Source organism: Podarcis filfolensis (genome assembly GCF_964270895.1).
Source record: "Podarcis filfolensis genome assembly, chromosome: 1".
Classification (NCBI taxonomy): Eukaryota; Metazoa; Chordata; class Lepidosauria; order Squamata; family Lacertidae; genus Podarcis; species Podarcis filfolensis.
Window position 1 is genome coordinate 5,328,305 of NC_139604.1, and position 13,505 is coordinate 5,341,809.

Below are 13,505 nucleotides of genomic sequence, written 5' to 3' on the forward strand. Positions count from 1 at the left end.
GATGTCACTTTATTCAACCTAACAGTTCCCCCTCTAGTCTCCATTCCCTTGAACTAGCAGACCTGTCTAAATACATATTAGGGCAACGCCTTTATTGGGCCAATCAAAATGTCATAAAATACTGTGCAATTTTGGTTGGCCTAATAAAAGTAGTGCTCTAATATTTGGCATTTTTCTTATAAGTCAACTCAGCTATCTGTATATTTTTTTACATAGAATTGAATTGCACACATCTAAAAGCCGAAGTCTGAATTCAGCACGGCTTCATCTACAGCATATCTATATGCAGGGAAAACCAGAGTAATCTTAGCACTATGGAGACAACAAACCCATTCTGAATTAAACCACTGAGAAATGATCTAAGATTAAAGGAGCCTGAAAAATCTATCAATGGGGTGTGTTAGTCAGCTAAAGATTATCCATCACTCTCCATGGGGATAGATCTAGCAACAATAATTCATAATACAGCAGCAATTTAAGCAATTTCAGTCTCTCTCACATGCATGACTTTAAATGCAGAAAATGAAAAAAGAAACAGAACTGTTTGCTATATACAGGAGCACTTCTCTAAAGCTCTGTTAGAGCAGCTACTGGTAAGCAGGGCTGACTATCCAGGCTGACTATCCCTCTGTGTCACTGTCAGTCTGATTTCCAGTCTGAAACCACTCAGGAGCAGGTGACAAGGAAAAGAAGAAGTGGCTCAGTTCAGAGGGTGAATGCAAAGCAAAACACTGACTCACTAGGGAAATCATGTCATGCAGTGACCTTTCCCAAGCATTTTGCATGTTGTCAGCCAGAGGAAGCATTTATACCCAAGGCTCAAGGTACCGAATCTTCCTATCAACACAGCAACACTGAGAAGCAGTCAGAGAACTTCCTGGAAACTCTTGTCTTTTTTGAATACACTATTTAGCACAACTGCTGCTGCTGGCTTCTAAGAAACCTTCCTCACACACCCACACCCAAAACACTTCTGATTTAACTATCAGTAGCAGGGGTCCCCACAAAGCAAGAAACTTCACTAGGGTTGAATTAAATTACAGTATATCTGAAAGATTGTGGCAAGAATAAGGAGGCATTCAACTAAATCAGAGTTTCCCAAACTTGGGTCTCCAGCTGCTTTTGGACTACAACTCCCATCATCCTTAGCTACCAGGACCAGTGGCGGTCAGGGATGATGGGAACTGTAGTCCAAAAACGGCTGGAGACCCAAGTTTGAGAAACTTTGAACTAAATAAACACACAAGTGCAGCTAGTTCTGCTTGAATGACGGGACTTCCCCCTGTCCCTTCCCCAGACACATCCACCCCGCTGTCCCCAAAATTGCTCCAGAGGGTTGGAGGAAACCCCAAAACAGATTTAGTGGACACATGGGGGGAAGAGAGGGAAGGAAGTCCCACTGCACAAGCAGAAGCATTTCACTCATGCAAAGCTCTTCTTGGCGATCTGCTGAATACAACCCACTGCTATCACAACATTATCAACATCATACGTTCAGAAATATATCATCATCTAGCTGGAACAAGCCATAGAATGTGCCCAGACTGGCACCTTGTTGTGCCCTTTATTACTTACATCATATTTTGACTCTCCTCCACCTCTTTTGGCAGCTCCTGATGTTTATAATTATTTTACTGCATTTCTAAATTAAACCTACAGTGGTACCTCAGGTTAATTCATTCCGGAGGTCTGTTCTTAACCTGAAACTGTTCTTAGCCTGAAGCACCACTTTAGCTAATGGGGCCTCCTGCTGCTGCTGTGCCGCCAGAGCACAATTTCTGTTCTCATCCTGAAGCAAAGTTCTTAACCTGAAGCACTATTTCTGGGTTAGCGGAGTCTGTAACCTGAAGCATATGTAACCTGAAGTGTATGTAACCTGAGGTACCACTGTATTTATTATTTATCACATATAGTCAATATTTGTTTTATATCACTGCACATTTTTGTAATTAATCCTGCTAATGTCTTAATCTGTTCACAATATTTTTAAGTATTTAAAAAATGATTTCAACTCTATATTAAAAACTTTGTCGTCTTGAACGTACCAGGGTTACGTTCCTGCGTGCATCAGAGGAGCACGCATAAGCTTGTTACGCCCTATTTTTGGCCACTTCTAGGTTGCTGGGATGCACACATTGCACAGTCACATGTCAACCAGATGCACATAAATTGGTCACTGCCTGTTATGTCAAAATCTGCACTTTGAATTGAGCCCAGAAACTTATCAGCAGTCAGTGCAGTTGTGGCAGAATCAGTGTAATATGAACATACCTTCTGGTCTCACTCAACAATCTGGCTGCTGAATTCTGCACTAGCTATAGTCTCCAAATTGTCTTCCATCTAGCCCAGACATTATCAGAGCGTAGCCAACTCAAGCTAGGTTATCCTCATCCAGAGAGGGTCACAGCTGGGTTCCCAGCAGAAGGTTCCCGCCACCAAAGCAATTTGTGCCTCTAATAACAGAAGCGGATCCAGAAGTCCCGCTAAATTGTGCACCTGCCTCTTTAGGGGGAGTGCAACTCCTTCCAGAACAGGATGAACCCCACCCATCCGGTGAGTAGTAGAAATCAAGGAGAGCACTCAACAGCCCAGTTCCTGGCCCAAGCAAAGGGCACTCAGAATTTGAGATGGATGAAGAAAAAACTCATCTCCACTGTCCCTTGTATCATGCTGAAGGTTTATACAGTGGTACCTCTGGTTACATACTTAATTTGTTCCGGAGGTCCATTCTTAACCTGAAACTGTTCTTAACCTGAAGCACCACTTTAGCTAATGGGGCCTCCTGCTGCCACCGGAGCACGATTTCTGTTCTCATCCTGAAGCAAAGTTCTTAACCCGAGGTACTATTTCTGGGTTAGCGGAGTCTATAACCTGAAGCGTCTGTAACCTGAAGCGTATGTAACCCGAGGTACCACTGTACTTAGTCATCAGTGTTTTCTCTAACAGGCTACATGTTTCAGTTCTGGATAAACAGACCCTGTTTCACTCTCAGACAGATTGAGTACTCAGTTAGTACACAAATACATTGACCTTGGAATTCTCCTACTAACAGAACAAAGCCATGCATATGTGCGCATTTTCTTTTTGCCATGGAGGCAGCTCTGAAGCATCATCTATGCTCAGCACAAACAAAAGCAAGTCATACAGACATTGCTAGAGATGAGGTCATTAAGCAGGGAGGCTGATGATGAGATGGCTGTTTATAACCATACTCCCTTTTTCTATACTTCCAGTTCCTGTAACTGAACCAGGAAGGAAGAGAAATGTGGAGTCTGTTATATTGCTTCACGTGAGAGAATTTGGGGCAACAAAAATGAATAAATCAGGTAATTTCAAAAGATGCTGCAACACTGTCTTTTGGATGCTAGGGGAATGCCTGTGCATAATTTAAGCAAAAGGAAGTCTCTGTGTATTCAACAGAACTTAGACCCTAACGAAAAGGAAATTATGCTATTGAGAATATCATAACCAAAACAGGAAAATATTTCAAATATTTGCCAGCATCAAAACCCAGGATTATTCCAACCCCCATTTTCAGGGCAGTTTTAAAGACGAATGTATAACATTTAAATGGTCTTATTTTTCTCTCTTTCTGAAGAATAGCCATATGCAGCCCAGAAAAAGAGAAGATAAATAGACTCCTCCTCTTCTCTCTACTGAATCCAATTTGCAACTGTTGAATCCTTCACTTTCATCTGGGTTATTCCATGGCCTGCATCCTAGACTGGAAGGGGGATACTCTGAACAAAGTATTGACATACTATAGTGCAGCCTTGTAAATAAGTTTACAACCGTTACTAGCCCACAACATTTTTATAAACATGCCTACCTGCCTTATATTCCTCTGCTCCAACCCAATCTTGGAATGAGTTCTATCCCTGGCTACCTTAAAGAGCACTATTAAATGACAGGTGAATGTACTGTCTCCTATAAAGTATCTCCTAACAACTCCATAGTAGAAAAGTTGGCTTTTTATTGGCAAGTTGATCAAACTGGCTCACTTCCTCTCTAGTCAATATCAGTCCACAAGGATGGAGTTTTGCTACAGTTTATATACTTGATATTCAGTCATTCTGAGAATGGTGTATTATATAGTTTATGATTATTGTGAAAGAATCTGTGGCAGTGAAAACTACTGGGATTCAAGTAACTAACAATGCAATCCTATACATATCCTCTTAAGAACCAGCAAGTTCAATGGAAGTCACTTGCAGTTAAGACTGCAGCCTATACTGGATTAAAAACAGAACAAATGCTAATCCTAATCACATTTGCTCATGAGTAACAAGTCTTATACAAGGGATGCGGGTGGCGTTGTGGGTAAAACCTCAGTGCCTAGGGCTTGCCGATCGCATGGTCGGCGGTTCGAATCCCCGCGGCGGGGTGAGCTCCTGTCTTTTGGTCCCAGCTCCTGCCCACCTAGCAGTTCGAAAGCACCCTTAAGTGCAAGTAGATAAATAGGTGCCACTTTATAGCGGGAAGGTAAATGGCGTTCCGTGTGCTGCTCTGGTGCCGGTTCGCCGGAGCAGCTTCGTCACGCTGGCCACGTGACCCAGAAGTGTCTGCGGACAGCGCTGGCTCCTGGCCTCTAGAGTGAGATGAGCGCACAACCCTAGAGTCTGTCAAGACTGGCCCGGACGGGCAGGGGTACCTTTACCTTTAACAAGTCTTATTAACATCAATTAGATATATGTATGGGTGTGTGTTTATGTATATGAATATATGTGTGTGTACATCTGTGTGTGTGTGTGTCTGTACACACACACACACAAACACACATTCAAAATTAGCCAGACACCAGGCACATTTTGCACCTGCCTATTGGCCACTTGCTACCAAGTGAAGATGTCTGACATCATTTGGAGAGCATATCTGGGGATCTTGACTATGTTTACACACTAATACCACATTCTGTAGGAACAGGCCAATATATATGTAGACTGTCCCTGGATAAAGTGACTTTTCTTCTTTCAGTTCTCAAAGTTCTTAACCTATCTCAAGGTTGCCATCTGAACTAGCCAAATGTTTAACAGATAATCACAGCCAGTCCATTATTTGAAAAAAATAAGACTTTCAAACCGTCTTGCCCCAAAATAGCAAATATAACCTCCTTTTTCATACTTTGCATTCTGGAGTAAAAATATGTGTGTTCTCAAGGAAGCCTGGGTAGCATGGTACACTCATAACACAAATAGTAAACTATTTTCCATAATGCTTAAAAAAAAAATCAAAGAGAACATTAATATACTTTTAACTCTGATTCAACAATTTGCATGCCTTCAGAGGGCACCACATATGTGGTGCACATGTAATGTGCTAGAGAGCTATTCTGGTAGAGTCTTGCCTGAAACAGGGAGACCCAGCCTCAAATCTGCACTGCACCACAAAGTTCACTGAGTGATTTTGAGGCACCTGCCATCATTCAGTTTAAAGGAATTCAATTTATTCCATAGGGCTGTTGCAATGATACAAGTAGGATGGGGACGGGGAGAGGGGAATAGGAGGCTCTTACACACCACCTTGGAAGAAGGGCAGGTTAAACGCTACATAGAGAAGAGAACGAATATATATTAGATGCAGCAACAAGGGCAAAACACAGTTTACATAAAACGCTTAAGCCAACTGCACAGCTTTGTGCTTGTCCTGCAGTTACTGCCGTGGCTTCTTTGCTGAAAGCTATAACTGCATCCATGGGATGACCTAATATTGCATAATTTAAGGAGCTGGGGGGGGGGGGAGAGACAGAGGATGAATACAGATCTAGGCACAAGAAATGCACGACAACACCAACAAACCCCCAAGCTGCTTGATTTTATAAGGATGCGCGCCTCCTAAAAGTGCCAGGCTGCAGAGCCTGCCGAGCAAAGAGGGCACCTGGCACAATAAGGAAGGCGCCATAAACGCCCAGGCTGGACCTTCGGGATGGTCAGGGGCCGAGCCGGCCTTTCCACTCCCATCTGCGGAGCCTCCAGGGACTCGGACGCAAAGGCAAAGGGGCTCAAGCCACAGGCAGCCTCGACCCGGACTCCGCACACGCGCCGCTCGGGGCTCCCGCATTTATTCCCGCCGGTTTCCCTTGCCTTCTCTTCCCGTCCTCCTCGCTCCCTCCGCCACCGGCGGCCACACACACCGGCAACCGCCCTCAGCCTCAGCCGCCGCCGCCGCCGCCGCCTCGGCTCTCTCTGTTTACAAGCTGCCCTGGCCCGGTGCTCGCCTCAAACGCTTCCCCGCAGCAGTCAGGGAAACCGGAACCGGCAAGAAGGTTCCGGCCGGCAGCCTGTGCCGCACTCCTCAGCCCCGCCCAACATAAAGATAAATGATGACGATTATTATTATTATTAATAATAATGGGCCGCCCTATATCCGGGGGGGGGGGTCCTTAGGGCGGTTCACAAAATACAATCAAGATACAAAACCACAAAATACATAATAAAAACAACCTAATAATAATAATAATAATAATAATAATTTTTATTTATACCCCGCCCTCCCCAGCCAAAGGCCAGGCTCAGGGCGGCTAACAAGCAATAATAAAAACAAGTTGAATGATTACAACTTAAAAACAAGATTAAAATGCAACATTAAACTATTAAACTGCATCCTCATCACAGGAGGCAAAAAGAAAAAGAAAGAGAGGGAGGGAATCAAATTGGCTCCAAGCCAAAGGCCAGGCGGAACAACTCTGTCTTACAGGCCCTACGGAAAGAAATCAGATCCTGCAGGGCCCTGGTCTCATGAGGCAGAGCGTTCCACCAGGCGGGAGCCAGAGTTGAAAAGGCCCTGGCTCTGGTTGAGGCTAATCTAACTTCCTTAGGGCCCGGGACCACTAGGGTGTTGCTATTTATGGACCTTGAGGCTCTCCGTGGGACATACCGGGAGAGGCGGTCCCGTAGGTACGAGGGTCCCAGGCCGTGAAGGGCTTGAAAGGTCAAAAGCAGCACCTTGAACCTGACCCTGTACTCCACCAGGAGTAGTAGTAGTAGTAATAGTATAATAATAATAATAATAATAATAATAATAATAATTAATAATAATAATTTTAAAAAAACAATGCAGACCCTCCAACATGGGCATAGCCAGGATTTTTGTTAGGGGGGACAGAACCTGTTATTGAATTATTTTCTATTGATTTACTTGATCTAGAGGGGGGCAGATGCCCCCCCTGCCCCCCATATGTCCCTATTTTCCAGAGACAGACCCAGATTTACAGAAGCCGTCCTGGTTTCTGATTTGATCCCAGAATGTCCCGCTTTTCCTTAGGACAGCCCTATTTTTATTGGAGAAATGTTGGAGGGTATGGAGTTACAGTACGTGACCCCCAAGCAAATATAAGTAACCATACAACCTTTAGAAGACATCTGAAGGGAAGTTTTTGTAATGTTTGATGTTTTATTATGTTTTTTATATATGTTGGAAGCCAGTCAGATGGGGGTTGGTGGGGTATAAACATTATTGTCATCGTTATTATTATTATAGAATAGGATGTCCCTGTTTTCGTCGGAGAAATGTTGGAGGGTATGGAACAGGAATAAACAACTTGGGATGGCTGGTAATAATAATAACACTAATAAGGGATAATTGTAAACATTTTCAAACACTGGCAGGATTGAAATAGCTCTTACAATGTATGACAGATATAAGAGTTAAAAATATATACCGTATTTTTCGCCCTATAGGACGCACCGGCCCATAGGACGCACCTAGATTTGGGGGGGGAAATAAAGGGGAAAAAAATTATTTCCCCCCCCCCAGGTGCGGGGCTGGGGCGGGGGAAGCCTGAGCTTCCCCCTCCCCCAGCCCCCAGAACGGGACCCAGAGCGATGCCGAAGCTGCGTGCAGCTTTGGCATCGCTCTGGGAGCTTGCGGGGCTGGAGGAGGGGGACGCCCTCCGCCAGCCTTCTAACCAGGTTGGGGGATAGTGGGAAAGGCGCGCTGCGCCTCCCCGCTGTCCCCCGAGCTTGTGGGGCTGGCGGTGGGGCTCTCCCGGCTTCAGCGAAAGCCTGCATTCGCCCCATAGGACGCACACACATTTCCCCTTCATTTTTGGAGGGGAAAAAGTGTGTCCTATAGGGCGAAAAATACGGTAATACGCGATACAAGAAAATAAGGGATACTCGCTGAAGAGATGGAGAGAAGTCGCAGGCTCAGCAGAGCTAAGAGTATTTAAGTGATTTACTGTAATGTATTGTAAAAGTATGTATAAGGAAAATAATAAAAAGTAATTAAAAACACACACACTAATAACAACAACATCAGTGTGTGATGGCAGGTAACAGCCAGAGGCCCTAGTGTTACGAGAATGAATCTCAACATTGTGGGTACTGTTCAAAAGAAAAAGCCCATTGGTTCTTTTATTCTGTTCTCCCCACATCACACACACAATTGGTTTTTCTGGGATTTTGAGATGTTCACCAGGGCTAGCGTAGTTATCTAGTCCAAGCCCCTGCAATGCAGGAATCTAAATGAAAGCATCCAAGACAGATGGCCATCCAACCTCTACTTAAAAACCTCCAAGGAAGGAGAGTCCACAATCTCCCAAGGATGGAACAGCTCCTACTGTTAGAAAGCTCTTTCTGATGTTTAGTCGGAATCTCCTTTCTTGCAACTTGAAGCCGTTGGTTCTGGTCCTTCCCTCCAGAGCAGGAGAAAACAAGTATGTTCCATCATCCACGTGACAGCCCTTTAAATATTTGAAGATGGCATATATATGAAAGGGAGGAGCTCCTGTCCTGTTTTTTGATGCCTGCTATCTGTAGTTTTATAAGTACGCATATTAAAAACATTTTTTGTAAATGTGTTGTTCAATTAATAAAGGATGCTATTATGTATTTAATTGCCAGCACAATACTATGCCTGCCTGCTCAGAAGCAAGTGCCATCAAGTTCAACGGGGTTTATTCACAACGCGGGTGGCGCTGTGGGTTAAACCACAGGGCCTAGGACTTGCCGATCAGAAGGTCAGTGGTTCGAATCCCCGGGACGGGGTGAGCGCCCGTTGCTCGGTCCCTGCTCCTGCCAACCTAGCAGTTCGAAAGCACGTCAAAGTGCAAGTAGATAAATAGGTACCGCTCCGGTGGGAAGGTAAACGGCGTTTCCGTGCGCTGCTCTGGTTCGCCAGAAGTGGCTCAGTCATGCTGGCCACATGACCCAGAAGCTGTACGCCGGCTCCCTCGGCCAGTAAAGCGAAATGAGCGCCGCAACCCCAGAGTCGGTCACGACTGGACCTAATGGTCAGGGGTCCCTTTACCTTTACCTTTACCTAAAGGGTTATAGGATTGCAACCTTAAAAAGAATCTTTCAGAGCAGTCCTGCCAGGTTAGGGGATGGAGCCAGTGGAGCAGACATACCAACAATTAATCAAAGTTTGCGACAACATTTAAAATTGAACTAAATTCTTTTGTTCAGTGTTCAGCGTTTTATATGTAAAAATAGTACAGACCAGGGCTTTCTTTAGCTGGAACTTGATGAAACTCTCAGCACCTCTCAAGTGGGCGCCATTACCATTCTAACAGAATGAGGGAAAAGTTCATGGTGAGTTCCGGCACCTCTTTTTCTAGAAAAATTGCACTGATATTGCTTTGAGGCTGCAGGATGTCTGCATTAGGTTCTGCTGATCAGGGAAAGGGGTGGCTCGGCTAGAATTTGGGCACTGACCATCTTTGTTTATATTTACAGAAATTCTGATTCGATCCAAATAATTTCCTTCCACCAGAGTGCTCTGCTGTATTCCTGAGTTAGGAATGCAAGTGAAAAATTCTGCCTTAGAATGGGAAACATGCTTCAGTTTTTGCATGAAAGAGCTATGAATTATTATTAAAATTAAAATTAAAATTAAAATACCGGCCTGTACCCTCAGGGTATGCTTGGAGCCAATAGGCGTTTTGCTCTTCCCTGTCTCGGATTACAATAATATTTATTTCCTGCATGCATCCGTTTTGCTTTACGCTTACATTTTTCACAAGCAATTTCTTCACAGCAGTCCATGGGGGCGGCGGGGGGGGGGGGATGTAACATCAGAGCTGACCCTTGGAGGCAGAGGAAAAGCTGCCCACTGGAATTCAACACTGTAGCAATTACCTTTTCTTTACCATTCAATAAGCTATGTTTTACTTCTCCTTTTGATGAGAGATGTTCCCATCCGCGAGCCCTTCTGCCAGCCAGCTCCTTCTTTCCCAAGCCACTTAGCTCAGGTCTTTTTAAAGAGGGAGATTGTTTTTGAACAAGCTTTTCCTGGCACAGCTCCTTCGCCTCGCAGAAGCGATCAGGCAGTGGGCATAGTTCATTCCCACTGCAAGGCCGCCGCTACCACCACAAACAAACATCCACGTCCCTAGAAAGGGGGGCGCTTTTCTTCTGCTAATGGGACTGGCACCGTTTAGAGCAGTCTGCTAGGACATTGTCTGCGGCCACAGCAAGAGAAACATTATTCAAAGGCCATTCAGGCCCCAGAAGAAGCGGCAGAGCCGAGTAATTATCGGAGGCTCTCCATTAAGGAGGGCATCCCTGCTCTTTGTCTGCACGGCTTTAATAAAGCTCACTAATAGGGTTGGTGGGGGAGGGGCCCCCTAATGGCTCCAAACAAAACCCTTTTTCTTTTCTCCCCCACCCCACCTCACCCCACCCCACCGCCTCCTTGTTACAAGAAGTGGCTTTATGGAAACTGACAGCAGAGCCATAAGTTACCATACTGAATAATGACCTTCAGGAAAACTTTGTGTGAACCCAAATGCTTTCGAGACGCACGTCTTCAGTGCCATCGGAATATCTCTTGCACCACGTTTAGGCGTTTCTCTCCTCGCCTCCTCTCTCCTGCATGTGGTGAGTGAGGACCCTGTTGCAACAGTTTAATAAAGATCAGGCTTACTAGCTGCTTTGCTTCTCAATATTCTCTGGTTGGCCTCTGTTATTTTCTGCTACCGATAGGGAACCCACTTAAGGACTCTATATGGGCTCTTGGATACCCCACAAGGGAAAAGGAGCAGATTTTTCCCCACGTCACTTGCATGAGGGAATCTCAACATATAGCACAGTTAACGGGAGGAAGCAGCTTAATGTGAGCTGCCCAAGTCAAACAGTGATCGATGGAGCTGTCATCAGATTTGCTGCTCTAATCCCTTGGGCGCGGCAGACAGGCAGCTGCAAGGAAAATGGTCCCTGCTCTCAGTGGTGCAGTTAGGAGAATAATTTTAGGTGCTGGACTTAATGGTCTTTTGCGGGAGGTACCTCTTTAGCATTAACTTCACTTGCTTCCCTATGTGGTCACTAAACCAACCCTGTGGTATTGGGGTGCCCTCCTGCTAAGTTGGGCCTTGGGTGCCTGCCCTACATGGCTGGGTTTCTCAAATGAGCTGTGCACATACCCCACTTAGCCGAGGCCGGCCCAAGACATTTTGACGTCTGAGGCAGACCCCAAAGTGGTGCCCTCCCCAGGGAATAAGGGGTGAGGAAAGATCTCCATCAGGAACAAGAAGAAAGATCAGCATCAGAATCTGCTGCCTCGGGGACTGTGACGCCTGAGGCAGTCACCTCACCTTGTCTCATGGTTGGGCCAGCCCTGTACTTAGTCATACATTAAATTCCACTCTTTGTAAATAAATATCAAAACCACCACACAATGATATCAAAGTAAATACCCCAAACACCAAGCGTTTATAATACTCTCCCCTCCCCAGAAAACTGATACTCTCCAAGAATGTCCTAGGCACTTCTGGTCACTTAGGAAAGTGCAGTGTACAAATGCTTATAAGACTTGGCTGAATATTTTGAGTGTCACAAGAATGCTGGTTCCTTAAATAATAAGTATTTTTGTGTGTGCCTCAAAACACACTTATCACTAGAATTTAAGAACTACCAGTGAGAAGGAAAAAATATCTTATCCAAAAGACACAAAGGAGTGCCTTCCGCAGACTTTGCTGAATTCTGCCTAGGAATCTGTAAGGATTGTGGCAGAAGTTCATTAAACGTTACACAAAACAGGGTGGATTACCCTCCCCCGTCGCTTTTATTCACTGAAACCCAGCAAAAGGAAACAGTGCCAAGGAATGCCATTTAGCAAATCAGCAATGTGTTTGTTTGCAAGCTATTGTGAATGGATGAATGAATGAAATATTGGATAGGAAAAGGCCATTAAGCTTTGCAAGAGTTATTTAGTTTAGTAAACATGTGCTTACCATCTTTGTCTCTGTACTTTCTCAGCTTTTGTCTAGATACATGACATGCAGCAGCCTTGACAAATTATTGATGTTCTTTAGTTCATTGACATTGTTTGGCTACTTACACGCAGCTATTTTTCCTTTGAATGCAGCATGCCTCAGCATGCAGTCGTAAGAGTTATTCAGCCAAAGCACCATCTCTAGGCTGAAGGAGAAAAGCTGGTGTTATGGTTAAGATTTAAGGTCTGGTTCTTCTAGAGGACAACTTCACCGCTGGTGTGTGGACATGGCTGCCAACTTTGGATTTCAGTGCCATCCCTTGTGAATTGAATTGGCACAATGGATTTTTATCACATTATCTGTGCCAATTGGTTTACCAATGCCAGAATATTTGTGTTATTAACATGACTGACTTTTGTGAATGTAATTATCTCCATCGGTACTTTTTGGGGGGCATTTGATTTATTTGTGACTTCATTTATTACAATCCTCCTCCCCCCCCCCCACCGGCTGCAACTCAAGATAACTCAAGCATCTGATGAAGCAGAATGTAGCCCACATAAGCTGATGCCACAATAAATGTTTTGCTCTTTAAGATGCCATATTATACTTATTCCCTGCTTTCTGAACAGGTAGCATCCAAGGCAGAATCTGGTGGCTCAAAGACCTAGTAGAACTAGGAAATAGTTAAGCCAAGCAAGCAAAATAAGTTATTTCCTTCTTCATTTGGCTCTCAAGTTCTTTGGATTTTCAGACCCTGACACTAGTAAGTCGCCAGGCAGTGGCTGTAGTTTTATTGGTTGTAAAACTGAGCTGGCAGCATCCTTGCAGAAACCCTCTGCTGGTCCGCAGGCCAGAAGAACTGTGGGAGACTCATAGTGACAGGTTACCAAACTCCACACAACATAATGGTCACTTCAGTTCACACAGAGTCTGGTTTTAGAGTACATCTCGTTTCCTTCTGCCTTGCCATATCTATACTTTCCAAGTTTCCACATTTTAAATTATAGTGATTTGTCATTTTCTGGCACACTCCTTCACTTCCAAGTTGAGATGTCCAATAGTAAAATGTCCAGTGGTAATAATTTAAGCACAGCCCATGGTTACACTGATGTGGCTAGCACTACTGGCAATTGTCAGGGTCAGATTCTATACAGGTCCCTGCCTTTCAATATCCCCATTGAGAGACAGTACTACTATTTTTACTTTCCTTTGGATTGGTACTGTGCCCCGGACAAAGATTCATCTGTGACAACCCAAAGCATTGCGGCCTTCAACTCTGGCTAGGCTTGTTCTAGAGATCTAAACCACTGAGCCTCTTGGGCTCGCTGATCAGAAGGTCGGTGGTTTGAAT

At 44.7% G+C, this 13,505-nt stretch overlaps 1 protein-coding gene across 3 annotated transcripts in view; it reads right to left on the reverse strand.

The window, feature by feature from the left end:
- The window catches only part of PLEKHM3 (pleckstrin homology domain containing M3), a 79,811-nt gene extending 73,564 nt beyond the window's left edge, over positions 1-6,247 (reverse strand). Inside the window, exon 1 of one of the 3 annotated variants that reach the window (XM_083628858.1) lies at positions 6,081-6,247. The gene's annotated coding sequence lies outside the window, so the exon portion shown is untranslated. Of the gene's footprint in view, positions 1-740; positions 994-6,080 lie in introns of those variants that run through there. The other 2 variants (XM_083628856.1, XM_083628857.1) reach the window with 2 other exon arrangements.
- Between the last annotated feature and the right edge of the window lie 7,258 nt (positions 6,248-13,505).